Source organism: Pan troglodytes, chromosome 16, assembly GCF_028858775.2.
Source record: "Pan troglodytes isolate AG18354 chromosome 16, NHGRI_mPanTro3-v2.0_pri, whole genome shotgun sequence".
NCBI lineage: Eukaryota > Metazoa > Chordata > Mammalia > Primates > Hominidae > Pan > Pan troglodytes.
In genome coordinates, this window is record NC_072414.2 from 22,208,719 (window position 1) to 22,223,820 (window position 15,102).

Genomic DNA, 15,102 nt, shown 5'->3' on the forward strand with positions numbered 1-15,102 from the left:
GAATGGAAACAACCCGAATGGAATGGAATGGAATGGAATGGAATGGAGTCAACCGGAATGGAATGAAATAGAATGGAATGGAATGGAACGGACTGGAATCAACCCGAATGGAATGGAATGGAAGGGAATGGAATGGAATGGAATGGAATCAACCAGAAAGGAATGGAATGTAATTGAATGGAATGCAATGAAATGGAACGAAAAAGAATCAACGTGAATGGAATGGAATGGAATGAAACGGATTCAACCCAAATGGAATGGAGTGGAATGGCATGGAATGGAATGGAATCGAATGGAATGGAATCAACACGAATGGAATGAAATGGAATGGCATGGAATGGAATGGAGTCAATCCGAATGAAATGGAATGGAATGGAATGGATTGGAATGGAATGGAATGGAATGAAATGGAATATAATGGAATGGAATCAACCCGAATGGAATGGAATGGAATGGAAAGCAATGGAATGGAATGGAATGGAAAGGAATCAACACGATTGGAATGGAATGGAATGGAATGGAATGGAATGGAATGGAATGGAATAGAATGGAATCAACCCGAACGGAATGGAATGGAATGGAATAGAAAGGAATGGAATGGAATCAACACGAATGAAATGGAATGGAATGGAATGGAATGGAATGGAATGGAATGGAATGGAATGAAATCAACCCGAATGAAATGGAATGGAATGGAATGGAATGGAATGGAATGGAATGCAATGGAATGGAATGGAATCAACCCGAAAGGAATGGAATGGAAGGGAATGGAATGGAATAGAAATGACTGGAATGGAAGCAACCCGAATGGAATGGAATGGAATGGAATGAAATGCAATGAAATGGAACGGAATGGAGTCAACCCGAATGGAATGGAATGCAACGGCATGGAATGGAGTGGAATGGAATGGAATCAACCCGAATGGAGTGGAGTGGAATGGAATGGAATGGAATCAACCCGAAAGGAATGGAATGGAATGGAACGGAACGGAATGGAATGGAATGGAATCAACCCGAATGGAATGGAAAGGAATGGAATGGAATGGAATGGAATGGAAAAGATTCAACACGAATCTAATGGAATGGAATGGAATGGAATGGAATCAACCCGAATGGAGTGGAATGGAATGGAATGGAGTGGAATGGAAGGGAATGGAATGGAATCAACCAGAATGGAATTGATAGGAATGGAATCAACCCGAACGGAATGGAATGGAATGGAATGGAATGGAATGGAATGGAATGGAATCAACCCGAATGGAATGGAATGGAATGGAATGGAATGGAATCAACCCGAATGGAATGGCATGGATGGGAATGGAATGGAATGGAATGGAATGGAATGGAATGGAATGAACCCGAATAGAATGGAATGGAATGGAATGGAATGGAATGGAATGGAATGGAATGGAACGGACTGGAATCCACCCGAATTGAATGGAATGGAAGGGAAAGGAGTGGAAGGGAATGGAATGGAATCAACCCGAATGGGATGGAATGTAATTGAATGGAATGGAATGGAATGGAATGGAATGGAATGGAATGGAACGAAATGGAATGAACCCGAATGGAATGGAATGGAATAGAATGGAATGGAATCAACCCGAATGGAATGGAATGTAATTGAATGGAATGGAATGGAATGGAATGAAATGGAATGAAATGGAATCAACCAGAATGCAAAGGAAATGAATGGAATGGAATGGAATGGAATGGAATGGAATGGAATGGAATCATCCCGAATGGAATTGAATCAACCCGAATGGAATGGAATGGAATGGAATGGAGTGGAAGGGAATGAAATCAACCCGAATGAAATGGAATGAAATGGAATTCAATGGAATGGAATGGAATGGAATCAACCCGAATGGAATGAAATGGTAGGGAATGGCATGGAATAGAATGGAATGGAATGGAATCAACTCGAATGGAATGGAATGGAATGGAATGAAATGCAATGAAATGGAACGGAATGGAATCAACCTGAATGGAATGGAACGGAATGGAATGGAATTTAATGGAATGGACTGGAATCAACTCGATTGGAACGGAGTGGAATGGAATGGAATGGAATGGAATGGAATGGAATGGAATGGAATGGACTCAACCCGAATGGAATGGAATGGAACGGAACGGAATGGAATGGAATGGAATGGAATCAACCCGAATGGAATGGAATGGAATGGAGTGGAATGGAATGGAATCAACCCGAATGGAATGGAATGGAATGGAATGGAATGGAATGGAATGGAATGGAATCAACACGAATGGAATGGAATGGAATGGCATGGAATGGAAAGGAATGGAATGGAATCAACCCGAATGGAATGGAATGGAAGGGAATCACCACGAATCTAATGGAATGGAATGGAATGGAATGGAATGCAATGGAATCAACCCGAATGGAATGGAATGGAATGCCATGGAATCAACTGGAATGGAATGGAATGCAATGGAATGGAATCAACACGAATGGATTGGAATGGAATGGAATGGAAGGGAATGGAATAGAATCAACCAGAATGCAATGGAATGCGATGGAACGAAATGGAATCAACCTGAACGGAAAGGAATGGAATGGAACGCAATGGAATGGAATGGAATTGAATGGAATGGAATCAACACGTGTCTAATGGAAAGAAATGGAATGGAATGGAATGGAATGGAATCAACAAGAATGGAATGGAATGGAATGGAATGGAATGGAATGGAATGGAATGGAACGGAATGGAATGGGATGGAACCAACCGGAATGGAATGGAATGGAATGGAATGGAATCAACCCGAATGGAATGGAATTGAGTGGAGTGGAATGGAATGGAATGGAATAGAATCAACTCGAATGGAATGGAATTAAATGGAATGGAAAGGAATGTAATCATCCCAAAAGGAATGGAATGGAAGGGAATGGAATGGAATGGAATGGAATGCAATGGAATCAACCCTAAGGGAATGGAATGGAATGGAATGGAATCGAATGGAATGGAATGGAATGGAATCAGCACGAATGGAATGGAATGGAATGGAATGGAATCAACCGGAATGGAGTGGACTGGAATGGAACGGAATGGAATGGAATGGAATGGAATCAACCCGATTGGAATGGAATGGAATGGAATGGAATGGAATGGAATGGAATGGAATCAACCCGAATGGAATGGAATGCAAAGGAATGGAATAGAATGGAAAGGAATCAACCACAATGGAATGGAAAGGAAAGGCATGGAATGGAATGGAATGGAATGGAATGGAATGGAATGGAATCAACCCGAATGGAATGGAATGCAAAGGAATGGAATAGAATGGAAAGGAATCAACCACAATGGAATGGAATGGAAAGGCATGGAAAGGAAAGGAATGGAATGGAATAAACCCGAACGGAATGGAATGGAATGGAATGGAATGGAATGGAATGGAATGGAATCACCACGAATCTAATGGAATGGAATTGAATGGAATGGAATGCAATGGAATCAACCCGAATGGAATGGAATGGAATGCCATGGAATCAACTGGAATGGAATGGAATGGAATGGAATGGAATCAACACGAATGGATTGGAATGGAATGGAATGGAAGGGAATGGAATAGAATCAACCAGAATGCAATGGAATGCGATGGAACGAAATGGAATCAACCTGAACGGAAAGGAATGGAATGGAACGGAATGGAATGGAATGGAATTGAATGGAATGGAATCAACACGTGTCTAATGGAAAGAAATGGAATGGAATGGAATGGAATGGAATCAACAAGAATGGAATGGAATGGAATGGAATGGAATGGAATGGAACGGAATGGAATGGGATGGAACCAACCGGAATGGAATGGAATGGAATGGAATGGAATGGAATCAACCCGAATGGAATGGAATTGAGTGGAGTGGAATGGAATGGAATGGAATAGAATCAACTCGAATGGAATGGAATTAAATGGAATGGAAAGGAATGTAATCATCCCGAAAGGAATGGAATGGAAGGGAATGGAATGGAATGGAATGGAATGCAATGGAATCAACCCTAAGGGAATGGAATGGAATGGAATGGAATTGAATGTAATGGAATGGAATGGAATGAAATGTAACGAAATGGAATCAACAAGAATGGAATGGAATTGAATGGAATGCAATGGAATGGAATGGAATGGAATCAACCCGAACGGAATGGAATCAACTGGAATGGAATGGAATGGAATGGAATCACCCGGAATTGAATGGAATGGAATGGAATGGAATGGAATGGAACGGACTGGAATCAACCCGAATGGAATGGAATGGAATGGAATGGAATCAACCTGAATGGAATGGAATGGAATGGAATGGAATGAAATGGATTCAACACGAATGGAATGGAGTGGAATGCCAAGGAATGGAATGGAATGGAATGGAATCAACACGAATGGAATGAAATGAAATGGCATGGAATGGAATGGTAAGGAATGGAGTCAATCTGAATGGAATGGAATGGAATGGAGTGGAATGGAATGGAATGGAATGGAATGGAATAGAATGGAATGGATTAGAATGGAATGGAATGGCATGAAATGGAATATAATGGAATGGAATCAAGCCGAATGGAATGGAATGGAATGGAATGGAATGCAATGCAATGGAATCAACCAGAATGGAATGGAATGGAATGGCATGGCATGGAATGGAATGGAATGGAATCAACCCGAATGGAATGGAATGGAATGGAATGGAATGGAACGGAATAGACTCAACACGAATCTAATGGAATGGAATGGAATGGAATGGAATGGAATGGAATGGAATAGAACGGAATCAACACGAATGGAATGGAATGGAATGGAATGGAATGGAATCAACTGGAATGAAATGGAATGGAATGGAATCGAATGGAATGGAATGGAATGGAATCAACCCTAATGGAATGGAATGGGATGGAACGGAATGGAATCAACCTGAACAGAAAGGAATGGAATGGAATGGAATGGAATTGAATTGAAAGGAATGGAATCAACACGTGTCTAATGGAAAGAAATGGAATGGAATGGAATGGAATGGAATCAACACGAATGGAATGGAATGCAATGGAATGGAATGGAATGGAACGGAATGGAATGGGATGGACACAACCGAAATTGAATGGAATGGAATAGTATGGAATCAACCCGAATGGAATGGAATGGAATGGAGTGGAATGGAATGGAATGGAATGGAATCAACTCGAATGGAATGGAATTAAATGGAATGGAAAGGAATGTAATCAACCCGAAAGGAATGCAATGGAAGGAAATGGAATGGAATGGAATGGAATGGAATGCAATGGAATCAACCCTAAGGGAATGGAATGGAATGGAATGGAATGGAATCGAATGGAATGGAATGGAAGCAGCACGAATTGAATGGAATGGAATGGAATGGAATCAACTGAAATGGAGTGGACTGGAAAGGCATGGAATGGAATGGATTGGAATGGAACGGAATCAACACGAATCTAATATAATGGAATGGAATTGAAAGGAATTTAATGGAATGGACTGGAGTCAACTCGATTGTAACGGAATGCAATGGAATGGAATGGAATGGAAAGGAATCAACCTGAATGGAATGGAATGTAATGGAACGGAATGGAATGGAATGGAATGGAATCAACTGAAATGGAATGGAATGGAATGGAATGGAATGGAATGGAATGAAATCATCACGAATGGAATGGAATGGAATGGAATGGTATGGAGTGGAATTGAATGGAATCAACCCGAATAGAATGAAATGGAATGCAATGGAATGGAATCAATCCGAATGGAATGGAATGGAATGGAATGGATTGGAATGGGATGGAATCAACCCGAATGGAATGGAATGCAATGGAAGAGAATGGAATGGAATTGAACGGAATGGAATCAACCCGAATGGAATGGAATGGAATGGAATGGAATGGAATGGAATGGAATCAACACGAATGGAATGGAACGGAATGGCATGGAATGGAATGGAATGGAATGGAATCAACACGAATGGAATGGAATAGAATAGAATTGAATGGAATGGAATCAACCCGAATGAAATGGAATGGAACGGAATGGAATGGAATGGAATGGAATGGAATGAAATCAACCCGAATGAAATGGAATGGAATGGAATGGAATGGAATGGAATGGAATCAACCCGAAAGGAATGGAATGGAAGGGAAGGGCACAGAATAGAATGGAATGGAATGGAATCAATTCGAATGGAATGGAAAGGAATGGAATGAAATGCAATGAAATGGAACGGAATTTAATCAACCCGAAAGGAATGGAATGCAATGACATGGAATGGAATGGAATGGAATTTAATCAACCCGAAAGGAATGGAATGGAATGACATGGAATGGAATGGAATGGAATGTAGTCAACCCGAATGGAGTGGAGTGGAATGAAATGGAATGGAATGGAATGGAATCAACACGAATGCAATTGAATGGAATGGAACGAAAAGGAAGGGAATGGAATGGAATCAACCCGAATGGAAAGGAATGGAATGGAATGGAATGGAATGGAATGGAATGGAATGGAATCAACCCGAATGGAGTGGAATGGAATGGAATGGAATGGAATGGAATCAACCCGAATGGAATGGAATGGAATGGAATGGAATCAACCGGAATGGAATGGAATGCAATGGAATGGAATGGAATGGAATGGAATGGAATGGAATGAACCCGAATGGAATGGAATGGAATGGAACGGACTGGAATCAACCCGAATGGAATGGAATGGAATGGAATGGAATGGAAGGGAATGGAATGGAATCAACCCGAATGGAATGGAATGGAATTCAATGGAATGGAATGGAATGGAATGAAATGCAACGAAATGGAATCAAACAGAATGGAATCGAATTGAATGGAATGGAATGGAATGGAATGGAATCAAACCGAATGGAATGGAATCAACCCAAATGGAATGGAATGGAATGGAATGGAATGGAATGGAATGGAATGGAATGGAATGAAATGGAATCAACTGGAATGGAATGGAATGGAATGGAATGGAATTGAATGGAACGGAATCACCACGAATCTAATGGAATGGATTTGAATGGAATGGAAAGAAATGCAAACAACCCGAATGGAATGGAATGGAATGGAATCTAAAGGAATCAACTGGAATGCAATGAAAGGGAATGGAATGGAATGGAATGGAATCAACACGAATGGAATGGAATATAATGGAAGGGAATGGAAACGAATTGAATGGAATGGAATCAACACGAATCTAATGGAATGGAATGGAATGGAATCCACACGAATGGAATGGAATGAAATGGAATGGAATGGAATGGAATCCACATGAATGGAATGGAATGGAATGGAATCAACCAAAATGGAATGGAAAGTAATGAAATGGAATGGAATGGAATGGAATCAACCCGAATGGAATGGAAAGTGATGGAACGGAATGGAATGGAATGGAATTGAATCAACCCGAATGGAATGGAATGGAATGGAATGGAATGCAATGGAATGGAAGGGAATGGAATGGAATGCAATGGAATGCAATCAACATGAATGGAGTGGAATGGAATGGAATGGAATGGACTGGAATGGAATGGAATCAACCCGAAGGGAAAGGAATGGAATGGAATGGCATGGAATGGAATGGAAAGGAATGGAATCATCACGAATGGAATGGAATTGTATGGAATGGAATGGAATGGAATGTTATGGAATGGAATTGAATGGAATCAACCCGAATACAATGAAATGGAATGCAATGGAACGGAATCAATCCGAATGGAATTGAATAGAATGGAATGGATTGGAATCGGATGGAATCAACCCGAATGGAATGGAATGGAATGGAATGGAATGGAATCAACACGAATGGAATGGAATGGAATGGCATGGAATGGAATGGAATGGAATGGAATCAACACGAATGGAATGGAATGGAATAGAATTGAATGGAATGGAATGAACCCGAATGAAAGGAATGGAATGGAATGGAATGGAATGGAATGGAATGGAATGGAATGTAATCAACCCGAATGAAATGGAATGGAATGGAATGGAATGGAATGGAATCAACCCGAAAGGAATGGAATGGAGGGGAAGGGCACAGAATAGAATGGAATGGAATGGAATCAATTCGGATGGAATGGAAAGGAATGGAATGAAATGCAATGAAATGGAACGGAATTTAATCAACCCGAATGGAATGGAATGGGATGACATGGAATGGAATGGAATGGAATGTAGTCAACCCGAATGGAGTGGAGTGGAATGAAATGGAATGGAATGGAATGGAATCAACACGAATGGAATTGAATGGAATGGAACGGAAAGGAATGGAATGGAATGGAATCAACCCGAATGGAAAGGAATGGAATGGAATGGAATGGAATGGAATGGAATGGAATGGAATGGAATGAACCCGAATGGAGTGGAATGGAATGGAATGGAATGGAATGGAATGGAATGGAATGGAATCAACCAGAATGGAATGGATAGGAATGGAATCAACCCGAACGGAATGGAATGGAATGGAATGGAAGGGAATGGAATCAACCCGAATGGAATGGAATGGAATGGAATGGAATCAACCGGAATGGAATGGAATGGAATGGAATGGAATGAACCCGAATGGAATGGAATGGAATGGAACGGACTGGAATCAACCCGAAAGGGATGGAATGTAATTGAATGGAATGGAATGGAATGGAATGAAATGGAAAGAAACGGAATCAACCCGAATGGAATGGAATGGAATAGAATGGAATGGAATCAACCGGAATGGAATGGAATGTAATTGAATGTAATGGAATGGAATGGAATGAAATGTAACGAAATGGAATCAACAAGAATGGAATGGAATTGAATGGAATGGAATGGAAAGGAATGGAATGGAATCAACACGAATGGAATGGAAACAACCCGAATGGAATGGAATGGAATGGAATGGAATGGAATGGAATGGAATCAACCGGAATGGAATGAAATGGAATGGAATGGAATGGAACGGACTGGAATCAACCCGAATGGAATGGAATGGAAGGGAATGGAATGGAATCAACCCGAAAGGAATGGAATGGAATGGAACGGAACGGAATGGAATGGAATGCAGTCAACCCGAATGGAATGGAATGGAATGGAATGGAATGGAATGGAATGGAATGGAATCAACCCGAATGGAATGGAATGGAATGGAATGGAATGGAATGGAATAGAATGGAATGGAATGGAATGAAATGCAATGGAATCAACGAGAATGGAATGGAATGGAATCAACTGGAATGAAATAGAATGGAATGCAATGGAATGGAATGGAATGGAATGCAATGGAATAGATTCAATACGGATCTAATGGAATGGAATGGAATGGAATGGAATAGAATGGAATCATCCCGAATGGAATGGAATGGAATCAACTGGAATGAAATAGAATGGAATGCAATGGAATGGAATGGAATGGAATGGAATGGAATCATCCCGAATGGAATGGAATGGGATGAAACGGAATGGAATCAACCTGAACGGAAAGGAATGGAATGGAATGGAATGGAATTGAATGGAATGGAATCAACACGTGTCTAATGGAAAGAAATGGAATGGAATGGAATGGAATGGAATCAACACGAATGGAATGGAATGGAATGGAATGGAATGGAATGGAACGGAACGGAATGGGATGGAATCAAACGGAATGGAATGGAATGGAATAGAATGGAATCAACCCGAATGGAATGGAATGGAATGGAGTGGAATGGAATGGAATGGAATGGAATGGAATCAACTCGAATGGAATGGAATTAAATGGATTGGAAAGAATGTAATCAACCCGAAAGGAATGGAATGGAATGGAATGGAATGGAATGCAATGGTATCTACCCTAAGGGAATGGAATGGAATGGAATGGAATGGAATCGAATGGAATGGAATGGAATCAGCACGAATTGAATGGAATGGAATGGAATGGAATCAACCAGAATGGAGTGGACTGGAATGGCATGGAATGGAATGGATTGGAATGGAACGGAATCAACACGAATCTAATATAATGGAATGGAATGGAATGGAATTTAATGAAATGGACTGGAGTCAACTCGATTGGAACGGAATGCAATGGAATGGAATGGAATGGAATGGAATCAACCGGAATGGAATGGAATGGAATGGAATCAACCTGAATGGAATGGAATGGAATGGAACGGAATGGAATAGAATGGAATGGAATCAACCCGAACGGAATGGAATGGAACGGCATGGAATGGAATGGAATGGAATGGAATCAACCCGAATGGAGTGGTGTGGAATGGAATGGAATGGAATCAACCCGAATGGAATGGAATGGAATGGAACGGAACGGAATGGAATGGAATGGAATCAACCCGAGTGGAATGGAATGGAATGGAGTGGAATGGAATGGAATGGAATGGAGTGGAATGGAATGGAATGGAATGGAACGGAATGGGATGGAATCAACTGGAATGGAATGGAATGGAATAGAATGGAATCAACCCGAATGGAATGGAATGGAACGGAACGGAATGGAATGGAATGGAATCAACCCGAGTGGAATGGAATGGAAGGGAATGCAATGGAATGGAATGGAATGGAATGGGATGGAATCAACCGGAATGGAATGAAATGGAACGAAATGGAATCAACCCGAATGGAATGGAATGGAATAGAATGGAATGGAATCAACCCAAATGGAATGGAATGTAATTGAATGTAATGGAATGGAATGGAATGAAATGTAACGAAATGGAATCAACAAGAATGGAATGGAATTGAATGGAATGGAATGGAAAGGAATGGAATGGAATCAACTCGAATGGAATGGAAACAACCCGAATGGAATGGAATGGAATGGAATGGAATGGAATGGAATGGAATGGAATGGAGTCAACCGGAATGGAATGAAATAGAATGGAATGGAATGGAACGGACTGGAATCAACCCGAATGGAATGGAATGGAAGGGAATGGAATGGAATGGAATGGAATCAACCAGAATGGAATGGAATGTAATTGAATGGAATGGAATGAAATAGAACGAAAAAGAATCAACCTGAATGGAATGGAATGGAATGGAATGAAACGGATTCAACCCAAATGGAATGGAGTGGAATGGCATGGAATGGAATGGAATCGAATGGAATGGAATCAACACGAATGGAATGAAATGGAATGGCATGGAATGGAATGGAGTCAATCCGAACGAAATGGAATGGAATGGAATGGAATGGAATGGATTGGAATGGAATGGAATGGAATGAAATGGAATATAATGGAATGGAATCAACCCGAATGGAATAGAATGGAATGGAAAGCAATGGAATGGAATGGAATGGAATGGAATCAACACGATTGGAATGGAATGGAATGGAATGGAATGGAATGGAATGGAATGGAATAGAATGGAATCAACCCGAACGGAATGGAATGGAATGGAATAGAAAGGAATGGAATGGAATCAACACGAATGAAAAGGAATGGAATGGAATGGAATGGAATGGAATGGAATGCAATGAAATCAACCCGAATGAAATGGAATGGAATGGAATGGAATGGAATGGAATGCAATGGAATGGAATGGAATCAACCCGAAAGGAATGGAATGGAAGGGAATGGAATGGAATAGAAATGACTGGAATGGAAGCAACTCGAATGGAATGGAATGGAATGGAATGAAATGCAATGCAATGGAACGGAATGGAGTCAACCCGAATGGAATGGAATGCAACGGCATGGAATGGAGTGGAATGGAATGGAATCAACCCGAATGGAGTGGAGTGCAATGGAATGGAATGGAATCAACCCGAAAGGAATGGAATGGAATGGAACGGAACGGAATGGAATGGAATGGAATCAACCAGAATGGAATGGAAAGGAATGGAATGGAATGGAATGGAATGGAATGGAATCAACCCGAATGGAATGGAATGGAATGCAATGGAATAAACCAGAATGGAATGGAATGGAATGGCATGGCATGGAATGGAATGGAATGGAATGGAATCAACCCGAATGGAACGGAATGGAATGGAATGGAATGGAATGGAATGCAATGGAATGGAATAGATTCAATACGAATCTAATGGAATGGAATGGAATGGAATGGAACGGAATGGAATGGAATAGAATGGAATCAACCCGAATGGAATGGAGTGGAATGGAATGGAATGGAATGGAATGGAATCAACTGGAATGAAATGGAATGGAATGGAATGGAATGGAATCAACCCGAATGGAATGGAATGGGATCGAATGGAATGGAATCAACCTGAACGGAAAGGAACGGAATGGAATGGAATTGAAAGGAATGCAATCAACACGTGTCTAATGGAAAGAAATGGAATGGAATGGAATGGAATGGAATGGAATCAACATGAATGGAATGGAATGGAATGGAATGGAATCAACCCGAGTGGAATGGAATGGAATGGAATGGAATGGAATGGAATGGAATGGAATGGAACGGAATGGGATGGGATGGAATCAACCGGAATGGAATGAAATGGAACGAAATGGAATCAACCCGAATGGAATGGAATGGAATTGAATGGAATGGAATCAACCCAAATGGAATGGAATGTAATTGAATGTAATGGAATGGAATGGAATGAAATGTAACGAAATGGAATCAACAAGAATGGAATGGAATTGAATGGAATGGAATGGAAAGGAATGGAATGGAATCAACTCGAATGGAATGGAAACAACCCGAATGGAATGGAATGGAATGGAATGGAATGGAGTCAACCGGAATGGAATGAAATAGAATGGAATGGAATGGAACGGACTGGAATCAACCCGAATGGAATGGAATGGAAGGGAATGGAATGGAATGGAATGGAATCAACCAGAAAGGAATGGAATGTAATTGAATGGAATGCAATGAAATGGAACGAAAAAGAATCAACCTGAATGGAATGGAATGGAATGAAACGGATTCAACCCAAATGGAATGGAGTGGAATGGCATGGAATGGAATGGAATCGAATGGAATGGAATCAACACGAATGGAATGAAATGGAATGGCATGGAATGGAATGGAGTCAATCCGAATGAAATGGAATGGAATGGAATGGATTGGAATGGAATGGAATGGAATGAAATGGAATATAATGGAATGGAATCAACCCGAATGGAATGGAATGGAATGGAAAGCAATGGAATGGAATGGAATGGAAAGGAATCAACACGATTGGAATGGAATGGAATGGAATGGAATGGAATGGAATAGAATGGAATCAACCCGAACGGAATGGAATGGAATGGAATAGAAAGGAATGGAATGGAATCAACACGAATGAAATGGAATGGAATGGAATGGAATGGAATGGAATGGAATGGAATGAAATCAACCCGAATGAAATGGAATGGAATGGAATGGAATGGAATGGAATGGAATGCAATGGAATGGAATGGAATCCACCCGAAAGGAATGGAATGGAAGGGAATGGAATGGAATAGAAATGACTGGAATGGAAGCAACCCGAATGGAATGGAATGGAATGGAATGAAATGCAATGAAATGGAACGGAATGGAGTCAACCCGAATGGAATGGAATGCAACGGCATGGAATGGAGTGGAATGGAATGGAATCAACCCGAATGGAGTGGAGTGGAATGGAATGGAATGGAATCAACCCGAAAGGAATGGAATGGAATGGAACGGAACGGAATGGAATGGAATGGAATCAACCCGAATGGAATGGAAAGGAATGGAATGGAATGGAATGGAATGGAAAAGATTCAACACGAATCTAATGGAATGGAATGGAATGGAATGGAATCAACCCGAATGGAGTGGAATGGAATGGAATGGAGTGGAATGGAAGGGAATGGAATGGAATCAACCAGAATGGAATTGATAGGAATGGAATCAACCCGAACGGAATGGAATGGAATGGAATGGAATGGAATGGAATGGAATGGAATCAACCCCAATGGAATGGAATGGAATGGAATGGAATGGAATCAACCCGAATGGAATGGCATGGATGGGAATGGAATGGAATGGAATGGAATGGAATGGAATGAACCCAAATAGAATGGAATGGAATGGAATGGAATGGAATGGAATGGAACGGACTGGAATCCACCCGAATTGAATGGAATGGAAGGGAAAGGAGTGGAAGGGAATGGAATGGAATCAACCCGAATGGGATGGAATGCAATTGAATGGAATGGAATGGAATGGAATGGAATGGAATGGAATGGAACGAAATGGAATGAACCCGAATGGAATGGAATGGAATAGAATGGAATGGAATCAACCCGAATGGAATGGAATGTAATTGAATGGAATGGAATGGAATGGAATGAAATGGAATGAAATGGAATCAACCAGAATGCAAAGGAAATGAATGGAATGGAATGGAATGGAATGGAATGGAATGGAATGGAATGGAATCATCCCGAATGGAATTGAATCAACCCGAATGGAATGGAATGGAATGGAATGGAGTGGAAGGGAATGAAATCAACCCGAATGAAATGGAATGAAATGGAATTCAATGGAATGGAATGGAATGGAATCAACCCGAATGGAATGAAATGGTAGGGAATGGCATGGAATAGAATGGAATGGAATGGAATCAACTCGAATGGAATGGAATGGAATGGAATGAAATGAAATGCAATGAAATGGAACGGAATGGAATCAACCTGAATGGAATGGAACGGAATGGAATGGAATTTAATGGAATGGACTGGAATCAACTCGATTGGAACGGAGTGGAATGGAATGGAATGGAATGGAATGGAATGGAATGGAATGGACTCAACCCGAATGGAATGGAATGGAACGGAACGGAATGGAATGGAATGGAATGGAATCAACCCGAATGGAATGGAATGGAATGGAGTGGAATGGAATGGAATCAACCCGAATGGAATGGAATGGAATGGAATGGAATGGAATGGAATGGAATGGAATGGAATGGAATGGAATCAACACGAATGGAATGGAATGGAATGGCATGGAATGGAAAGGAATGGAATGGAATCAACCCGAATGGAATGGAATGGAATGGAATCACCACGAATCTAATGGAATGGAATGGAATGGAATGGAATGCAATGGAATCAACCCGAATGGAATGGAATGGAATGCCATGGAATCAACTGGAATGGAATGGAAT